Raw genomic sequence first — 12302 nt, 5'->3', positions numbered from 1 at the left:
GTCTCAAAATATAAATCGATTAGATTTCAAATTTTAATTCGTCTTTACTACTCACCTAAATCTCATATAGATATTTGCTATGACTATGGAGATTGTTAGTAAAGTTTCTGAGCCTAATCGCACAAGAATATTCAAGGGGCTTAAGCTCATTAATAATCATATGGAAAAGCAACGGTATTAAAAGTCATACTCATCAAACTAACTAATAACAATAATTTCCGTAAGAGAACACAAAATGTACAAATGACATGATTGCATAACTTGAAAACAATTTTAAAATGTTGATAAATACATCAAAATCATTGATCCACGAAAAAAATGACAAAAAGGAGAATTTGGTACCAAGCTAAGGACTTGTTACTTATCACAAAAAAAATGCACCTCATTAGCGTATTCAGTCGTCGTCAAATAGAAATATAATAAGGTATAATAACACTTTTCAATTCTATTTTAATAGTTTGGATTGTCCAAAAAATATGATCATATTTTCTCTACTTAGATCCTACACTCTCTAGATTTTTATTTAAAGAAAAGGTCCACCGACTTGATGCAGTTTCAAAAGTAATATTATTTTCTACATAATTCAAATTGTTTCTCAATATTTGATTATTATGAGACCATTTTGATGGAAGAAAGATTTATGACTTTCAAAATGTTACTTTTACTTGAACGTTTTCAAGTATAATTAAATTTCAACTCTTACCTTAATATTATTCCCCAAATAAAATGAGATGGCTCAATTGGGACATAGTAGTAAACTACATTGTTCAATAAATTTGGCATAAGGAATAACTACGATACTTTATCACATCTATAACAAACTTAGCCCGCAGTAGGACAACAAAAATGATATAGGACATCCATATATCAAAATCGTCAAAATCTAATAGAAACCTGCAAAGTTCAATTGATTGAGAAAGTAATAAGACTATTCCTTTTTCTTGATGTACATCATTTTGTTATGGTTCAAGTACTACTATTTAAATAAAGAAAAGCCATACAATATTCTGACAAACGCTTCTCCTAACATACATATTAAAAATAAATAAAAATAAAGCAGCTCGTGTTATTTACAAAAAAGTAAAAAGTAATTCTTAAGATAAACAAATGACAATTACATCACACTAAAGAGGATGTGCAATACAATTCAATATCTATCTTAGACATACATATTCTAACTAACTAACTGACCAGGAGACAATAGCGTTATCTTCCCCTTTTTGGTCTTTCAAAGTATCAGACTATAATTCTTCAAGAATAGTTCATCATGTTGATCCAACCATTTGAGAAAACCACACCCCAGGCCCTACGACAAAACTCGAACAAATTCAAGAAAACTGATTAGAAAACTTTTCAGTTGGAGCATCAATAGAATTCAACAACAAAAATCCAGATAAAACTTCGTGAATAAAGATTTCTGAAACACCAATTAAATGTACATGTAATATCATTAAGCATAAACATAATTAAGATTCTAGTTATCAATATTGCATACAGCCATTCATCTTTTATCAACTTGATGAACCTTACGATATGCAAATTCCACACAAAATGAAACTACTAACTACCGGTAAAAATTATTATTACAGAATAAAGAAAACAATAACTGAGTTTTTTTCTTAAAATTGAATATAAGAAACTGACGATACAGTGGCTCGTGGGCGTTGTAAGATTTAGGTCTCAATTGCATTATGACCTCATTATTAAGCTTTCTTAACCAAAGATGGTGACATCTACAAAACAAAATAATTCAAAATCAACAAAATATCAATAAAGTTGTAATTAGTTCGCTATAGAAAAAAAAAGAGAAGAAAATTGAATGCTTAGAACAATATCATATACTACAATGGTTACAAAATATTTTTATAATTACGTTACGATAAAAAAGGATATTCACCTCAACAGTGCCTGGGGTAATGAATGGATACACACGATATAATTTCGTTTGGCTATTAATTATCAAAGGTCGATCATCATATGTAGAACCAAAAAAAAGCCTGTATAAGAGGGAAGAAAAGAGAAAACCATTTATTAACGTCCGAAACATTGACAGGTAAAAAGATACACAAAATACAAGGGCTTCATACCTCACACAGATGCAGTCATACTCGATGGTAATCAAACACTTACCAGTGAAGTACGGGTCCATGGAAGGAAACTTGTGGATTTGGAGGAAAAAGATTTAATTTACCGCTAAAAATGAGAGAAGGAAGACGATGAGATGTGTTATTATGCAAAAACATTTACCTCTGGTGGGAATAGAAAAAGGTGCAATGTGTGGAAGATATGTGTATTAAGAACGAGCATTCACCACGGAGAAGCCGAAGAGGCGTAATTAATGTGGTTATAATTGTGGTCACTGTTGGCTTTTTAAAATTTATTTAGAGCACTTAGATAAGAGGAAAAAGGGCAAAAACCTAAGAAAATAGATAAATAGAAGTACTGGCTTATGAGATATGCCACGTCCCTCATTCAAAGCCCAGCTTTATTATATATATATATAGATAGGGCGGATGGAGTAGCTCGTCCGTTCCTACAATCAAGTAAATTGTATTTTTTTTTTGTCTCAATTTATGTGGCGGAGCTCGGATTCAGAGAGTCAAACTTCTTAATTTTAATTATGAATTCGGACACAAAATTTTTAAGTTTTTTAAAATAAAATTTATATATTTGAAAATTACGTAAAAGTACTATAAAATACATTAACAATTAAAATATCTAAAAGACATTTAAGAAAATATTGTAAAAAACTCGTTTGACCGTCGAAATTATAAATTGGGACGGAGGGAGTAACAAACTGTAAAGTCAAAGTTGTTTCCTTTGAGTTTGAGCCAAATGTGTGGGAATTGGGAGTTCAAACTGATTAGTTTAGTCTCTTCAACTTTTCAAAGAGCATTATAAATTAGTCTCTCCCATGATGTTTTATTTGAGATTGATTGGATACCTCATATAAAGTATTGATTTGACCTGTGCATAGTATAAAGTTGTACAATATTAAAATAAAGGTTAGTAAAAGATTAGTTTAACAGTGAAATAAATTGTCTAGGAACTATTTGACCAGATATGGAGTTTAAGAAGAAGAAAAAAGAACTTTTGAACTTGTGATATAAAATGAGGCACATACGTTTTGTATGGCTATAAATCATTGCAGGAAGGTAAATTATTTTCAAATGTAGAAAGTGATCATTCTTTTTGGCACGGATTAAAGAGAAAATAGGTTCATATAAATTGTATGGATGAATTCATTTATGAGACATTCCAAAAAAAAAAATTAATTTTTTAGCAACTAACTATTTTATATTACCAAGTGGAAAATATGTACAACTCATTCAAAAAACAAAACATGCAATTATGAGAGCGATCCTAAAATTTTGTTGTGTCTTGAAGATCCTTGCATTTTTTTTCTTGCTAAATGTCGTATACACCTCTCATCCTATAAATCTCTTGGCTAGTAGTTTTCCCTTTTCCATGCTTGATTGCCCATGTCACCTCAGTCTGCCAGTCATTAGTATTCTGCTAATCCCTTGAGATATCTAAACTTGAACTTCGATTAGTACATGTTGATTTAGTAGAATTTTTTTGATGAACTTCGACTGGCCTAAATTTTCGTAAGTTCATTGGAGACGGTTAGTGACCAGTACTTATTCCTTTATCATGATTTTCGGTTTCATTTTATAGCGTTTTGTGGTCATGCAATACGAATTTATGATTATATCTACTTTTTTATATGTATTAGTGCATGTTAATTTTGTAAAAAAATAAATTGACGGACTCTGATTTGCATGAAATTTTGTAGGTCCATAGGAAACAGCTTAGTAACCAATACTCATTGCTTCGCCATGACTTTCGAGCTTATATTATGGCATTTCAAGGTCATACAATACAAATTTATGATTATATACATTTTTCGTGCGTATTAGTATATGTTGATTTTGTAGAATTTATAGATGAATACTGATTGGCCTAAAATTTTATAGGTCCATTGAAAATGGCTTAGTGAACAATACTCATTGCTTCACTATGACTTTAGAGTTCAATTTATGGCATTTCAAGGTCATATAACACGAATTTATGATTATATACCTTTTTTTCGTGTGGATTAGTGTATGTTAATTTTGTATAATTACGGACTCTAGTTGACCTCAAATGGACCAAATCAACCCTCTAAAACCTCCTTATCTTTAGAAATCACCTCTCATTGACTCGAATATAGCTTAAAACAACTCAATAACGTCAAACTAAGCCAAGGAAACAACCCCAAAACAATAAAACTTTGATCTTTAATCAAATATTCAAAATCAACAAAAGTCAGCACGTGCCCACACGATCAAAACCTGATTTAATGGGTAGATCTCAACTATCCATAATGCCACGAGTCCAAATATATATAAGATTCCAAAACGAGTCAAAATCAATTCTCAAAATTCCAATTTTACTTTCTTGAATTGTAGACAAAAACCCCAAATTTTCCTTTAAAATTCCAAGTTTTAGGTGTAGAAATCCATGAGAAATCAAAATATAAAGACAAATTAAAGCGAACATTGCTTACCTCCAATATAGTAGTGAATATGCTCTCTAAAATCACCATACCTTGAAATTTAGGGTATGAGAGTATGGGTAAAATCTTGAAATTATATCACTAATGAGTCTGCCTATTGATACACTTTGCGAATGCGGCCATTGTCTTGCTTTTCCAATGCACAAAAATATATTTCCTCAAATACCTCTTCGTGAACGCGGCCCCAGTCAGCGAACGCAATGCACAAAACTCCACTGACCCACCGAACGCAGGACCATCCACGCGAACGCGAAGGCCAAGCCTTGGCCATGCCCCCAGCTGCCTCAACTTAATGCGAACTCGATCACTTGTTGCGAATGCGGAGACCACCCTGCCTAACCCATCGCCAACGCGATCTCACTGTCGCGAACGTGAAGAAGAAATTCTTCCCAGCACTCAAATGCCTTATGCGATCGCGATACACCTCCATGATCGCAAGGAAGGGCCTAGCACCAACAAATACTTGCATTGCTCAAAATGCTCGGTGTGGTACAAAACTCACCCGAGCCACTCGGGACCCAGTCCAATCATACTAACAAGTCATTGCGCGGACCTATCCAAAGCCTCCAAACACATACGATGTATGATGATCACGACGGAGAACGAGTCAAGTAGGACTGACAGGCTTCTAGGCTAGAAAGCTTCAGAATAAGGGGTGCATATGTCACCTTAGACAAATCCAATATCAGAATGAAAGAGAAAGTGAAGAGTTATATAAGGCAAGAGTTAAGTTCATTTGCTACTCCCGCTTTCGGGCTGGAGATGGCGTAGCCCAAAAAGATAAATATGTGCGGGCCTAGGCCCCAAACTGATAATACGTGCCATGGGCTTAGATCGTGACATATATGATATCATAGCCGAATCTCCATTAGTACGGTGATAGGGCAAACCTCAGCAAGGACGCTGAGTCCCAAGGGAGGTGAATATGATGCCCATAATGGAGGAGGGCTCGATGAGGGCGGGTCAATCATGACTGACAGGCATCTAGGTTGGCAAGCTTCTGAAGAAGGGGTGCATATGTCAGGCAAATCCCACACCGGAATGGGAGAGGAAAGTGAAGAGTTATATAAGGCATGAGTTAAGTTTACATGGTACGCACACTTTTGGGGCTCGAGGTAGCGTAGCCCAAAAAAACAAATCCGTACGGATCTAGGCCCAAAGCGGACAATACGTGCCATGGGCTTAGGTCGTGACACAATAACATCATAACAACGAATCAACGGCCAAAATGCAAATTGAACTTCTTTTAAGTTCAAGAACCTTCATACTTCAACCAAACGTCTGATTCAAGCCCATCCAATCTGGAATGAACCCAAACACAAGTCCCAAATGACAAAGCAAACCTATTCCGACTTTCAGAACTAAAATTCGAATCCAATATCATCAAAGTCAACCCCTGGTCAAACTTAGGAACTCTCAATACCTTCAAATTGCCAACTTTTGGCAAATATCACCAAAATACTCTAGGAACTTCCAAATCTAAATCCGAACATACACCTAAATCCAAAATCGCCATACGAACCTATTGGAATCATCAAATCACTAATCTGAGGTCGTTTACACAAAAGTCGAACCATAGTCAACTCTTATAACTTAAGCTTCCAACAAAGTATTCTAACTCACTCCAAAATCTTTCTGGAACCAAACCAACCACCCCCGCAGGTCACAAAACAAACAACCAAACATATAAGAAGCATCAAATGGGGAAATGGAGCTCAAATACACAAAACAATTGGCGAGATCGTTACATGAAACCTACCCGTGCTATGTACGACCACTTGGATCCTATCGGTGCTAAAAAAGTTGACGAACTCCAATTGACGTGATAGGTCTGTTTGCTCGAAAATTGTTACACATCTTACGAGTACAAAATAATATAAGTAAATTACGGGATAATCATAGAAAATCGTAATAATCCGTTGGACCTAATGAAATAAAAGAAAATAAGTACTCAGAATTAAGGGGAAACATTCGAAACCTTTATTGATAATATTTGTTTGGTCTGCCTCTCCATGGAGAGGTTCAGAGCCTTACAATGGTGTTTTCTTTCCCCATAGGATGGGTGTCTTTCTCTCCTTTCTCTCTCCTCTCACTAGTTATCAAGAAGCAGCTCCCTTTCTAGGGTCCCCTATCTTGGTATTTATAGTTGTGGGCTTCGTGAGCTGGCAATAAGTGGCCGTGACCACGCTGAGATCTCGCCTCTATAGTGGCGGATAGGCCAGGGCCTTATTGACCGAGCCCGAGACGATTGAACGTCGTCAATTCTGAGTGGTCGTGCCACTAATTAATCATGATTAACTTAAAACGGGATTAGCCTCGTTAATTATCGTGGGGTCGGATTCTGACCCATACAGTTAGTCCCTCCGCTTATTGAGGTCGTGTTTCGGCCGAGCTCGATGAGCGGACTTCATCGATTGTGATTGGAAAACAACTCGAATAAGGGGGTCGACTTATTGGCGGCGGTGGCCTTAGCCGTTTATACGTTGGAGATGGCCGTAGCCTTTCGCACATTGGAGAGCCTTTCATATATTAGAGATGGCCGTGGGGAATGAGCATGCGCCGGGTACGTATTTGGTCAAGTCCAAAATTTTAACGGCGTACGGCACATTCTTTCAGCGTTCGCAGGTCGTAGCGATTGTTCTGACGGCGGTATGTTGGCGGATGGCTGAGAAGCCGCTTTGCGGAGCTCGTCATAATGATGCTTGCTGCGACAGAACCGAACCGTTTTACGGTTGGTCGTGCAGTTAATGATGGCTATTGGGTTTCGCGAAAGCCATTTATGTTGCCTATAAAGGTGGATTGAGGCATTCATTTCTCATATCTTCATTGTTCATCTGAGAGAGAGATTCTGAGGAAACTTTTTCGTTTCGCTAATTCACCTTCTCTTTTCTTTCCTTTGATTGTGATAACATTTGTCTTCAGTAGATCAACAATGGCAGGCAGTTCTTCCCACGGTGCTCTTCCGGTAGTTGAAGGGCCATCTCCGGCAATGGGAGGTGCAGAACAGATGGAGTCCGGCGAAATTCTGTCGGTTGACGAGGTGGTTCCTTGGCCCGGAGGTCCGGCGATTGATTTCACCGTCGACGGTGGAGAGGAACCGGTGGATGAAGCCCGTTGATGGGGGAGATCGGGATGGCTCGATTGCGGGAACAGGGGGTCGTTCCTACCCATGCAGACATCGTTCTCGCCAGAAGCGAGGAGAGGGTCCACACCGACCGCAGGGGATACTGCATTTTTTACGCCTATCCTTTCAGGTTGGGGTTCAAGATTCCGCTCCCAATGCTGGTGGTGGATTTCTGCCGTTATTACGGGGTGTGCCCGGGTCAGCTCACTCCTTCCTTCTACAAACTGTTGGCAATGTTCATTAAGTACGCGGAATTGGCCCATAGGGAGGTCACACTGCAGCATGTGCTGAGTCTCTACGCCCCTCAGAGAGTCCGTGGTACCATGATTCAGGCGTGCCCTCGTGGGTCGAAGGGCCTGGTCATGAGATTGGATGACGAGGTCGACCCCCGCCCTTTTGAGCACTTTTTTTATATCAGGACCAAGCACCTGGTGGCGGATGCTACTGGGTTCCCAGAGGCTTGGAACCATGCACGTAAGTTCTTTAGTGGTTGAATTCTCTTTTCCCCTCTTTATGATTTGTGCTTATGAGCGTTAACTCGTGTCTTTTTTGTAGCCGACAGGTCGTCGCCGCCCCCCTTGTCTTGGATACGCGAATGGGTCGAGGCCGTACTCCCCCATACGAGGGGGATACGTACGTGGGCGTCTTTCTGGGAGAGGCATGGCCGTAGGCCCGTGGCAGGTAAAAAGTTGATCTTTTCTTCTGTTCCGCTTTGTTTCAGCTCTATTCATTAACCTTGTTTTCTTGTGATTAGAGAGGGCACGCCGCGTCAGGGCTCCTCAGTTGGCCTTCCGTCGGCCTGATGCAGTTGCTCGACTTACTGCAGCGCCGGTGTCGCGCTCAATACCGAGGGCGGCATCAGTTGAGTCTTCAGCAGTTTCTTCTCCATCACGGACCCGACTTCGGGACGAGGGGCCATCGGGGGTTGCACGCCCTAGAGCGGAATCGTCATCAGAGGGGGAGGAGGAGAGGCCGTTGATAAGGCGTAGGGTCGCGTTCGCGCCGGCTCCTCCTGTGGTAATTAATTTGGACTCCCCGCCGGCGGATGCGGAAAGGAGTGCGGCTGCGGCGCCTGCCCTCGAGGGCGGACAAACAATGGGGGTTGCCCCGGTTGGCTTAGGCCGTGATGATACCGTCGCTTCGGCGACTCAATTGGTGGTTCCAGTCGCTGAGACGGGAGGTAGTTCCTCAGCGGCTGTTAATGTGGGTGAGGATGAGTCTGAATCCGACTTGGATCCCGACGACATCCGTATGTTCCAGGAAGGGTCCACCAACTCAGCGGTGCACGCAGAGGGGCGATCTCGCTTTATCGAGGTTCCCACGGAATTGAACTTATTGCTCCAAGGGGAAAGCTTGGTGCCGCAGTTCGAGCTGCTATGCTCGGAGGCCGAGAATGCGTCGCTGAGGGGCGTTACGGATGTCGGGCTGATGAATGAAGTAGTCGTGATGGGCTTGAGGGTATGTACTGTTACGTCGGTTCGCTTCTTCTTTGCCTTAGGTTTATTCTTTTATTCTGATCGTTGTCTTTGCTTTGCAGTCTTGTCTGTTGGAGGTGGAGAGCATCCGTCGAGCCAAGGTCCGCTCGGGGATATTTTTGCGGGCGCTGGAGAAGTATCGCCGCTACCGAGATTAGTGCCGAGAGTTGTGGGTGCGCTTGAGGAATGATCCTTGTAGTCGGGCCTTGGTCGAAGAGCTGGCGAGGCGGGAGGTTCAGATGCAGCAAGCACTTGACAGGACGAGTGCTCTCGAGGAGCAACTCTGCCGAAAGGATGAGGAGCTCGAGGCGGTAAAGAGGGCTGCATCTGAGTGCGAGCTCCGGGGCCAGGCCAAGGCGGCGGAGGCCGCTGCGGCATGGAGCGGGAAGGTGACCGCGTTGGAGGGTGAAGTCGCGGCATTGAAGCTCCAAGTGAGGGATGCCTCGTCGAGGGCCGGGGCGTTGAAGGAAGCTATCCGCGTGCATGAATCCCAACGGGCATTGGAAAGGGATGCTGCAGCCTTTAGAGAAGCGAGTCTCGAGGAGCGGATTGGTGTCTTTGAGCAGGACGCCCAGGTCATGGCGGACCGAGTCACAGCCTTGGAAGAAGAGAATCAGCGGCTACGGGATCAAGCCGCTTCTTCCAGCCAGGCTCGAGAACTTTGGGTCTTTGCCGAGGCCCAACGTGATGTATATAAGAGTTTATGGGAGGCTGGCGTCGTGACCGAAACTGCTTTTGAGGGGGCACGTCAGAAGGCTCGTGAGGCCCGCGCCGACTGCGGTTTTGACGCGGCGACGCCGGAGGCTGACGCTGGTGCAGATGGTGGCGCAGACGGCACCGAGTAAAAAGATTATGCATTTTTTCTTGTCTTGTTCGCCGTTTGGTTTCTTTTTTTTTTTTAATTTCTTGTATTGATCGGCCTTGGCCGGGTGTAAGCGGGGATGACCCGCAATTTGACTTTGTAAATATATAAATTTTCATTTCTATTGCCTGCCTTGTGCTTGTTTTGTGTCACTGTTTTTCTTTCGTTCTTTAGAGTTTTTGTTGCGCTTTTTGTTGAACGTCGGCGTTGGCGGTCCTAGTCGAATTTAGATCGACGACTTTAGTCGTGATAGAATCGACTGCCTTAGCCATAAAGGCAACTTCGACTGTCGTCGGGTCGTTTACCCACCGCAGTCAAACCTAGGTCGACCGTTGGCGGCGATGGCCTTAGCCATAATATAGTTGATGGCCTTGCTTTTTCAACTCGGTGCGGGCGAGTCTTAGCCGTTATTTGGCGATAGCGGCGCTTAGCCTTAGTCCCAGTTCGGACGCGGTCGAACTACCGGTCGTGATAGTAAAAAATGCGGCCTCGTAGTTTGACCGGGGCCGAACTTTACGTGGCCCGAATCTTAATTCGAGTTGGGAGAACTTACTTGAATGGCGAGGGTGCTTATCCTGCGCTTTGATTTGTTGGAGGTCGGGCTTTGCTTTCACAAATGAAGGCGTTTGGCCTGAGTCTCGATTCAACTGTGGTTGAACTTGCTAAAGTTGAGGACGAAGGCGTCCATCCTTGTAGTTCGAGCGAGGTCGAGCTCGTTGGATTTAATGACGAAGGCACATAGCCTGAGTCCCAGTTCGACTGTTGTTGGACTTTGTTAAATTTGGTGGCGAAGACGCCTAGCCTGTCTTGGTTCAACCGTGGTTGAACTTGTTAGTGAAGGCGCATAGCCTGTCTTGGTTCAACCGTAGTTGAACTTTCTGGTAAAGGCACGTAGCCTGTCTTGGTTCAACCGTAGTTGAACTTTCTGGTGAAGGCACGTAGCCTGTCTTGGTTCAACCGTAGTTGAACTTTCTGGTGAAGGCGCACAGCCTAAGTCCCGGTTCAACCGTAGTTGAACTTGTTGGTGAACGCACGTAGCCTGTCTTGGTTCAACCGTAGTTGAACTTGTTGGTGAAGGCGCATAGCCTGTCTTGGTTCAACCGTAGTTGAATTTTTTGGTGAAGGCGCATAGCCTGAGTCCCGGTTCAACCGTAGTTGAACTTGTTGGTGAAGGCGCATAGCCTGTCTTGGTTCAACCGTAGTTGAACTTTTTTTGGTGAAGGCACGTAGCCTGTCTTGGTTCAACCGTAGTTGAACTTTCTGGTGAAGGCACGTAGCCTGTCTTGGTTCAACCGTAGTTGAACTTTCTGGTGAAGGCACGTAGCCTGTCTTNAGTTGAACTTGGTCGATTTTGACGGCGAAGGCTCATGGCCTGAGTCCCGGTTCAACCGTAGTTGAACTTTCTGGTGAAGGCACGTAGCCTGTCTTGGTTCAACCGTAGTTGAACTTTCTGGTGAAGGCGCATAGCCTGAGTCCCGGTTCAACCGTAGTTGAACTTGTTGGTGAAGGCACGTAGCCTGTCTTGGTTCAACCGTAGTTGAACTTTTTTGATCTTGATGACGAAGTCACAGAGCCTGAGTCCCAAATCGTGGGTATTGAGTGTTGAAACTCTTTTTGGATTCGAGGCCTTGAGCGGCTTATCCATGGTCTTCCCAACCAGGGTGTATAGGCTGTCTTGAGGCGACTCTCGGCTCGAGATATCTCTGTGCCGGTTTCTGGCCGGAGCTCGTATACCTTCTAGAGACCTTCCCTTAGGAAAGGAGGGGGCCCTTTCTTCTTGTTTGCACTATCTGAGATTGGAGAGAGGGAGAAGACTTAGATCTTGATTTGAGATCTTCGAGCTCCCCTTCGAGTTTGGCGCTTCTTTCCTTTTCGGTCCAGGGAAGAACTACGCGATTTTGCTATGAAATCCCCACAGACGGCGCCAAATTGTTTGCTCGAAAATTGTTACACATCTTACGAGTACAAAACAATATAAGTAAATTACGGGATAATCATAGCAAATCGTAATAATCCGTTGGACCTAATGAAAGAAAAGAAAATAAGTACTCAGAATTAAGGGGAGAAACATTCGAAACCTTTATTGATAATATTTGTTTGGTCTGCCTCTCCATGGAGAGGTTCAGAGCCTTACAATGGTGTTTTCTTTCCCCATAGGATGGGTGTCTTTCTCTCCTTTCTCTCTCCTCTCACTAGTGATCAAGAAGCAGCCCCCTTTCTAGGGTCCCCTATCTTGGTATTTATAGCTGTGGGCTTCGTGAGCTGGCAATAAGTGGCCGTGAC

The 12302-nt window shown here is 42.5% G+C and overlaps 1 long non-coding RNA gene across 2 annotated transcripts; it reads right to left on the bottom strand.

Annotated features, from left to right (window-relative positions):
• On the bottom strand, positions 1019 to 2434 carry LOC109236141. 2 transcript variants are annotated; one of them, XR_002069452.1, is made up of 4 exons: positions 2088 to 2434; positions 1898 to 1997; positions 1650 to 1733; positions 1019 to 1306 (listed from the first exon to the last, which is right to left on the bottom strand). It is a non-coding gene; the product is annotated as an uncharacterized LOC109236141 (long non-coding RNA). The 2 variants fall into 2 exon arrangements; XR_002069451.1 differs by lacking the exon at positions 1650 to 1733.

Source organism: Nicotiana attenuata, chromosome 12 (genome assembly GCF_001879085.1).
Source record: "Nicotiana attenuata strain UT chromosome 12, NIATTr2, whole genome shotgun sequence".
Classification (NCBI taxonomy): Eukaryota; Viridiplantae; Streptophyta; class Magnoliopsida; order Solanales; family Solanaceae; genus Nicotiana; species Nicotiana attenuata.
This window is presented reverse-complemented; position numbering and strand designations above follow the sequence as displayed.